Genomic DNA, 8538 nt, shown 5'->3' with positions numbered 1-8538 from the left:
CCTAACAGACTGAAAGATTTGAACCTTGTTCCTACACGACCTGATAAATTTGATCAGGAACTCGCCATCTATTTTCATTGTTGAATTGTTTGACAACATGAAAAACCCAAGAGCTCTGCCCTTCCAGGTGATAGAGAGGGAGGGCAAAGGCCTTTGGCGTCGCTTTTAGTCAAGAATCAGGGCATCACAATCACTATACAATATTTCTCTCATGCATTTCTTCATTCACGGTTCAATATTCTGATGTCCTAGGCATAGAGGAACTGCACCAATCCATGCCAAACTTGGTGGTTAAACTCTACAATGAGGACGATACTGTAGGGAGGGTCCTATGAAAAAATAGCTCGACGCCAGAATGATAAAAAGCTTAACACCTCTTATTTGACTTTTTCATATTTCAAAAGATCAAAATCAAAAATGCAAAGGTCGTCTTATTCAATAACATCTCTTCTCTCCCACTTCACGCCTCGGAACGCACTGTTCTTCTAGAGAGAAAAGCGCTTTCACATCTTCTTAACCCGAAATGGCTGAGGAGAGGAAAGGTTCCTTTTTGAAGATACTCCCAGCAACAGATCCAGTGTAGACGGGGTGGGGCCTCTAGCTCAAATGATTAGAGCACGTGGCTATGAACCATGGTGTTGGGGGTTCAAATCCCTCCTCGCCCACAACCGGCCCAAAAGGGAAGGGCCTTTCCCTCTGGGGGTAGTAAAATCATGATCGGGATAGCGGCCGCAAAGCTATTGAACTTGGGTGCCGAAATGGAATGGCCTGACTTTTTTTCTTTCTCAGTAAGGTTTATATTTTTACATATAGTAAACCGGGCTGGAATCAGCATATTTGTGTTTGACTCCCCGTAACTCTTCCTCAGCCAGGCTTGGGCAGAATAGCAGAGCAAGTACAAGTATTAGTAGCATAGCAAAAATGCGTTCCTCGTCATTAATATGTTTGCTCGCGGTAATTGTGGCCAATCGGGAGAATCGATGACTGTATTTTTGATGCACTGTTGAGAATTCTGAATTGGCTATTTACAAAGGTCGGATCTATGCCGAGGTATTGAGGGTGATTCTCAAATCTTGTAGAACAGAATGTGATACGATGAGATAGAATGCAATAGAAACAAAGACAGGGAACGGGTTACCTACTCCTAACGGTCAAAGCGAGCCTTCAATTCTTCATGAAAGAATGAAGAATGAATCAAATCCCCCCCAAGTAGGATTCGAACCTACGACCAGTCAGTTAACAGCCAACCGCTCTACCACTGAGCTACTGAGGAACAACGGGAGATTCGACCTCATAGAGTTCAACTCCCGTTCTCAACCCATGAACAATATGAGTCCGAAGCTTCCTTCGTAACTCCAGGAACTTCTTCGTAGTGGCTCCGTTCCATGCCTCATTTCATAGGGAACCTCAATGTGGCTCTATTTCATTATATTCCATCTATATCCCAATTCCATTCATTTCATATCCCTTTTGTGTCATTGACATAAGAGATGTCATTTATAGTATATCTGTTTCTATCTATATAGATATGGAAAGTGAAGGAATCATCATATAATAATCGAGAAATTGCAATAGAAAAGAAAAAGGGGAGGTTTGTGCTGATTTTTAAATCTTTTCTACAAGGTAATCCATTAGCCTTATGCATAAAGATAATAAATTCGATCATTGTGGTCGGGCTCTACTATAGATTTCGGACCACATTCTCTATCGGGCCCTCTTATCTCTTCCTTCTCTGAGCTCGGGTCATGGAAGAAGGAACCAAGGTACCAGCAACAACTGGTTTTATTATGGGACAACTCCTGATTAGGGGTGCAACTGAGTCAAGCCGACTCTCGAGTAGACTCGAGTTCAACTCATTAACGAGCTCGCGAGTCAAACTTATTGAGTATCAAGCTCGAGCAGAAATTCGAGCTCGGTGTATTATTGAGCTCGAGTTTGAGTCTTCACCTATCTAGCTTGAATGCTCGCGAGTCGGCTGAATTAAAAGAGGAGTTTGTGAATTTGGTTGAGTGGGGGAAAGTAGCATTGCGAGAAGTCGAACCGGGTCAAAAGTGAACCGGAGTCAAGAGACCAGAGTAAATAATCCCTAATTCACAAAACGAAACAAAGTCTTTTCATTCATGAAGTAGATTGTGGCGGCCGTTCATGAGCATCTAGGGCTTTCCTTCTCGATTTATTTCCTCCTGTGTTCAAGGCTTTGAGCTGCTAGCTCCTCCAGTTAGTTCTGTTAGGAGGTGTTTTATGAATCACTCTTCACTCTTCTTTTTTTTTTATTTTTTATTTTTACTTTGGCCAGAGTTTTTCCTATGCTCGAGCAAGAGAGGAAAAGTTTAGAGGCGTTCTTTCTGTACAAAAGCATCAGTGATTTTTTTTCGAGCCTCCTGATTGGTATATTACAAAGAAATATCTCCTTTAGGTCATCTATTTTTATTATTTAGGCTGAGTTTTTTTTTTTTTTACTGAATGGGAAGACGAATATGTGAAATACCGATATTATTTATCGACTATTTTTGAGAAATTTCTTAAGTGGAAAGCTTCCAGTAATATGCTGAACATGTTCGGGTCTATAATCTGTGTTTAATATGCAAGTTGGTTTGGTGCTTTTCATTTATGCTAGCTATTTTCTTGATCCCCTTGGATGGTCTCCGGGCAACAATGGATATTTATATTATCTCTGACATGCTGGTTTATCTTTTGGTGTTGATCTTTTTTTTTTTCTGGATCCGGGGAACCAGGGGTTTAAAATCTGGTAGCTATTGTATAAAATATGAAAATGGTATAATTTTTGAGTGGTTGCTACTTTAAACTTAATATTTTGGACCTGTTCTAATAAGGTCTATAATCTGTATTCACAAATGCGTTTGTTGCTACTTCTTCTAGTTGTTCTTCTAGTTGCTATATTTTTTAATGGTGAGTCCCTCTATATGCTAAAAATATTTCCTGTTGTGCATATCTCTGAGATGCTTCAGTTATCTCTGGATGATCTATTCAAAAATAGAAACCCTAATTAGGACATCCTGTTTAAGGCAACCACCACTAAGCACATTGTCCTGGACGATCTTTGTATCAGTCGAGATGATAAGCTCAAATCAGAAAGAATCAGCTGCCAGATCTATTTTGGTATTCTTTACTTTTAACATCATCCAGGACATCATTCTGGATGATGCAGCACAATTATGCCTAAATTAATTTGGTAATTAAGATTTGATTGCACGATCACATCATCTAGGATGATCGCAGGATTGTCCAGTATGATCTCCTGGATGATTGACATTGGCCAGCTTCTATTCAGAGTGATGCTTAGGATGAGTTTCACAGATTTGAACTAATCATCCGGGACGATCATGAGATTGTCCTGGACTATCAAGCTATTTTTTCATCGTCCAGACATTCTTTTAGAGCGATTGTATGGATGATATTCAAGGATTTGTACTGATCGTACAGGATGAAATTATATTTTCCTGAATGATATGAACAAAAATCTTCTGATCAACTCAAACCATCTAGGCTGATTGAGCATAATTTATACTGATCGTATTGGACGATATATATATCATCATGGATGATAATGTCAGTTTATATAAAATAAGAGCTATTTTGAAACTCTTCTATTTAAGAGCTGTCGTTCTTCCCAAGAGCTCATCTTTTATTATTATTCTAACCTGAGAGAGCCAAGAGGAGAGGGAGAGCAAGGGATAGAAAGAGAGGATCTTGAGAGGGGGAGTTTATGAAGGGGTTCACAAAGGTTACTCCAAGCAAGATCAATCTTCGTCTTCTCTAGTCATCACCCTTAGTTCCTTGGGGTTTCTAGGTGATAAACTTCATTACCTGATCAAGGTTCTCTACCTACTTCAGGAGGAACAAAAAAGAGTTGGGTTCTCACTCTTATTCTGGAGGAAGCAAAAGGCATTGGGTTCTCTTCCTACTTCTGGAGGAAGCAAAAGGAGTTGGGTTCTCTGCCTCACCTAGGTTGGTGAAAAGGAGGTTTGTATAGGATTCTCCTCCTTGATGTAGGGGCAAAAAAAGAGACACTGAGTTTAGTGTAATACTTGGTGGGTGCCTCCAGGGAGTGGGTGTAGGTCGTGTTGACCGAACAACTATAAATTTTTTTGTTTTGTGTTATTTATTCATGCTTCCACATTTTTTTTGCACTTTGATTTTTGTGGTGAATCTTTATTTTTGTTTTAAGATTATATTTTGATCCAGAAATTTTTTAAAATACTAATTCACCCCCCTCCTAATTAGCCTTGGGGCTAGTTCATAAGGGCTTAACATCCCTAGCGAACTTTCAAATGGTATCAGAGACGGATTCATAAAATTATGTTTGAAAACTTTTTTAATTTTGATTCATGACTAATTTTTATAATTGTAATAAAACAAAAGGATATTCTATTACACATCCACCACGGTTTGATAATATTCCTTTTGATTTTTAGAAAACTCACATGTCTACATTTTTACAATCGCTTGATTATCGTATGTGCATGCTTGTTGAAGAAGGTTATACACCACCTTCTTGTGAACGTAATGGTATTAAAACTAAAATTTCTTTTATTGAATGGACTTTTGATGAAAGAGATTTAGCATAACTTAATAAAAAAAGCTTGAACTATTTTTTCTATGCTTTAAAATCTGAAGATTATATGCATGTTTCAACTTGTGCAACTGGTAAAGAGATTTGGGATAGATTGTGTGTAACTTATGAAGGAACCAATAAAGCTAAACAATGTAAATTGAATCTTTTATTGCATGACTATAAAATTCTTTTTTTATGAAATCTTCTGAATCAATTTCTGACATGTATATAAGGTTTATTAAAAATGTCACCTAATTGCATGCCTTATTAAGAGAACTAACTAATTATGAAATGGTCAATAAAATTTTAATATCTTGCCTTATTCTTTTGATGCTAAGATCACTATAATTACTTAATCTAAAGATTTGAATAATTATTCGATTGATAAATTACTTGGATGACTCATTACTTATGAGCAACGGGTGAATCAAAGAAATCTTAATGCATGTGAGAAAAAGAAGAAGAAAACTGTGGCACAAAAGGCCAACAACACGGACACTGATTCTTTTGTACCTAAAAATGATGATGTTGCCTTCATCACTAGGAAATTTAAAACCTTTTTAAGGTAGAACAACAAGTATCATCGGAAGTGGAAAAGAGGTAAGGATAGAAAAAAATATAAAAGTTATTATGATGTTGTTTGTTTCTAATGCAGGAAGCTTGGACATGTTAAAGCTGATTATCCTACACTTAAGGAGCACCCAAGCAAGGAGAAGGGTGAGGAGAAACCTAAATACAAGAAGGACAAAAAGTAGTACCAAAAAGCATTCTGGGCATATTCTGCATCTAACTCCTCTGAGACTGAAGTAGAGGAGGAAACAATAAACTTGTATTTGATGGATGACAATCATCTTGAATAGTCTGACCAAGAAGAGGTATGTCAACCAACCTATGATGAACTACTTGAAATATGTGAGAAAATTCATGCATCATATAGAAAACTTAAGAAAATGCATGCTAGCTTAAAATTGAAGTTTTTAAATTTACAAAAAGAGCATGAAATTGTTCATAAAGATCATTCTATAATTGATAGCATTCACATGATATTACTTGATGAGTTTGATGAATTAAATAAAAAGCACTCTGAGTTAGTTATTGAGCATGATTTATTGAAAGCATCCTACATCTCACTTGAATTTGATTTTAATATATACATTGATAAATCTTAGCATAGGAAACACATTTTGAGAGTTGATAATGCAACTTTAGAAAGTGCTAGCTTGAGGTTTAAAGCTAAATTGAATACACTTGAGAGAAATTGAAATGCATCAACACTTGATCTAAAGCCAAAACCTAGGAAGATGTGTTGCAAATCTATTTTCATGACTTTTGTTTTGATGATTGACAAACACTGTTGATTCTCTTGGACTGCTTGTTGCTTCTAACTTTCCAGGAATCAAAGGTTGGACGAAAAGACAAAGCCAGTTCAAGATTGCGTAGGTCTAGGGTTGAGTCAATCTGTACTTTGTTTTTCTCTTCTTGAGTCTTTTTGTAATTATCAAAGAGACTGATGCTAAGTAACCCTACACACACACACTTGAAAGAATTAGAATTTTTATTTTTACTCAAATCGGGCAGGATGATATTTACATCGTCCTGGATGATCAGGATTAAAACAGAAAGTCTAAATAAGGATTCTTAATTAAGGTAGCCGTCATTAACATATCGGCCTGGACAATACGTGTATCGGCCAGGACGATAAGCTCAAAATAGAAAGAAGTTGCCGCCATTGACAATTAAGGTATACTGTATTTTTAAATTATCGGCCAGGACGATCATTGATCGGCCTGGACGATATTCACAAATTATGCCTTAATTGATAAGAAAATAAAGAGAGTAATTAAGGATGATTGATACGATCATATCGTCCTGGACTATCGCAGGATCGGCTAGGACGATCTATTCAAAAACCTTAGTTACTTCAGGTTGATAAATATCGGCCAGCTCGAATTCAGGGCGATGCTTTGGACGATTTTCCTCTGATTTAAACTGATCGGCGGGGATGATCGTTAGATCAGCCCAGACGATCAAGCCAATTTTAAATCGTCCAAGTTTGCATTCAGGGCGATGCTCTGGCTGGTCTTCTGAGATTTGTACTGATCGGCTAGGCCGATGTCCATATCGGCCTGGACGATATTGTTGGCAACTTGCAATTAATGAGCTCCTTTGAAGCTCTTCTATTTAAGGGCTCTTGTTCAACATTTTGGAAAACCTTTGGCTGCTACCTTGACCTGAGAAGGACTTGAGGAGAGAAAGAGAGGATCTTGTGAGGGGGAGCTTGTGAGAGGATTCACAAGGGTTGCTTCAAGAATCGCTCTGCTTCTTCTTCATATAGAAGTTCTCATCCGTGGAAGGGTCGGTGGAGGTAAGGAGTTAGCTTTTGGTTGTGGTTCTCTGCCAGCTTCAGGAGGAAGCAAAAGGAGATAGGTTCTCTGCCTTACCGGGGTGGCAAAAAGGAGGTTCTTGTGAGGGCTTCTCCGCCTAACCATGGAGGCTAAAGGAGAGTCACGTTTTGTAGTGCAATACTTGGAGGGTGCCTCCAAGGAGTGGACGTAGGTCAAGTTGACCAAACCACTATAAATCTCTGAGTTCTTGTTTTCTTGCTTCCGCATTTGAATTTCTGCATTTATTTTTCTCCTGGTGTGATTTTGGTTTATGTAATTTTTGTTCTTTGTGAAAAATACCAATTCCCCCCCCCCCCCCTCTTTGTTAGTTTAAGACTAAGTTCATAGGGCTTAACATCCCTAAAGAACATTCAAGAAAGGATCTGATACCACATGAAAATAGATTAACATCCATAATGAACTTTCAAGAAAGGATCTGATACCACTACCTTACTCACCAGCTGCAGCAGCAGCATGACCAGGACATCGCTTGGTTTAATACTCAGTTTACCACGCTTGCCAGCTACTTTCAGCAGCCACCTCCACCACCTCCATAAGATGATCAGGATCCCTCATTTTTCTAGTCTATGTTTTCTGCTGTTTGTTTCCTGTTTTCTGTAGTTTGTATTTTTAGTCTGTTTTAGTTTCAGTTGTGTTGTTTCTCTTTTTTTTTGTGTCTGGACCCTCTTTTTGTGATGACAAAAGGAGGAGTAGGATGTGGTAGGAATAGGGTATGTGCTTGTAACTTTGAATTTCTCGTGAACTATTTTTGTTTTCTCTAAATTTTTTCTACTTGTGTTTGCCATCATCAAAAAGGGGGAAATTGTTGTAAATCTATTTTCATGACTTTTGTTTTGATGATTGACAAACACTGTTGATTCTCTTGGACTGCTTGTTGCTTTTAACTTTTCAGGAATCAAATATTGGACGAACATACAAAGCTAGTTCAAGATTGCGTAGGTCTAGGGTTGAGCCAGTCTGTACTTTATTTTTCTCTTCTTGAGTCTTTTTGTAATTGTTAAAGAGACTGATGCTAAGTAACCCTACACACACACTTGAGAGAATTAGAATTTCTAATTTTACTCAGATCGGCCAGGACGATATTTACATCGTCCTAGATGATCAGGCTTAAAACAGAAAGTCTAAATAAGGATTCTTAATTAAGGCAGCCTTCATTAACATATCAGCCTGGACGATACGTGTATCGGCCAGGACGATAAGCTCAAAATAGAAAGAAGTTGCCGTCATTGACAATTAAGGTATACTGTATTTTTAAATTATCGGCCAGGACGATCATTGATCAGCCTGGACAATATTCACAAATTATGCCTTAATTGATCAGGAAATCAAGGGAGTAATTAAGGATAATTGATACGATCAGATCGTACTGGACGATCGCAGGATCTGCCAGGACGATCTATTCAAAAACCTTAGTTACTTCAGGATGATAAATATCGGCCAGCTCGAATTCATGGCGATGCTCTGGATGATTTTCCTCTGATTTGAACTGATCAGGCGGGACGATCGTTAGATTGTCCTGGATGATCAAGCCAATTTTAAATCGTCCAAGTTTGCATT

At 38.0% G+C, this 8538-nt stretch overlaps 1 non-coding gene across 1 annotated transcript; it reads right to left on the bottom strand.

The window, feature by feature from the left end:
* Positions 1–1201: 1201 nt before the first annotated feature.
* On the bottom strand, positions 1202–1273 carry TRNAN-GUU. The gene has a single exon. It is a non-coding gene; the product is annotated as a tRNA-Asn (tRNA).
* Positions 1274–8538: the final 7265 nt, after the last annotated feature.

The sequence above is a fragment of the Dendrobium catenatum genome, unplaced genomic scaffold (genome assembly GCF_001605985.2).
Source record: "Dendrobium catenatum unplaced genomic scaffold, ASM160598v2 fragScaff_scaffold_1022, whole genome shotgun sequence".
NCBI classification, from domain to species: Eukaryota; Viridiplantae; Streptophyta; class Magnoliopsida; order Asparagales; family Orchidaceae; genus Dendrobium; species Dendrobium catenatum.
The sequence above is the reverse complement of the archived record's forward strand: the minus strand, read 5'-3'. Positions and strand labels throughout refer to the sequence as shown.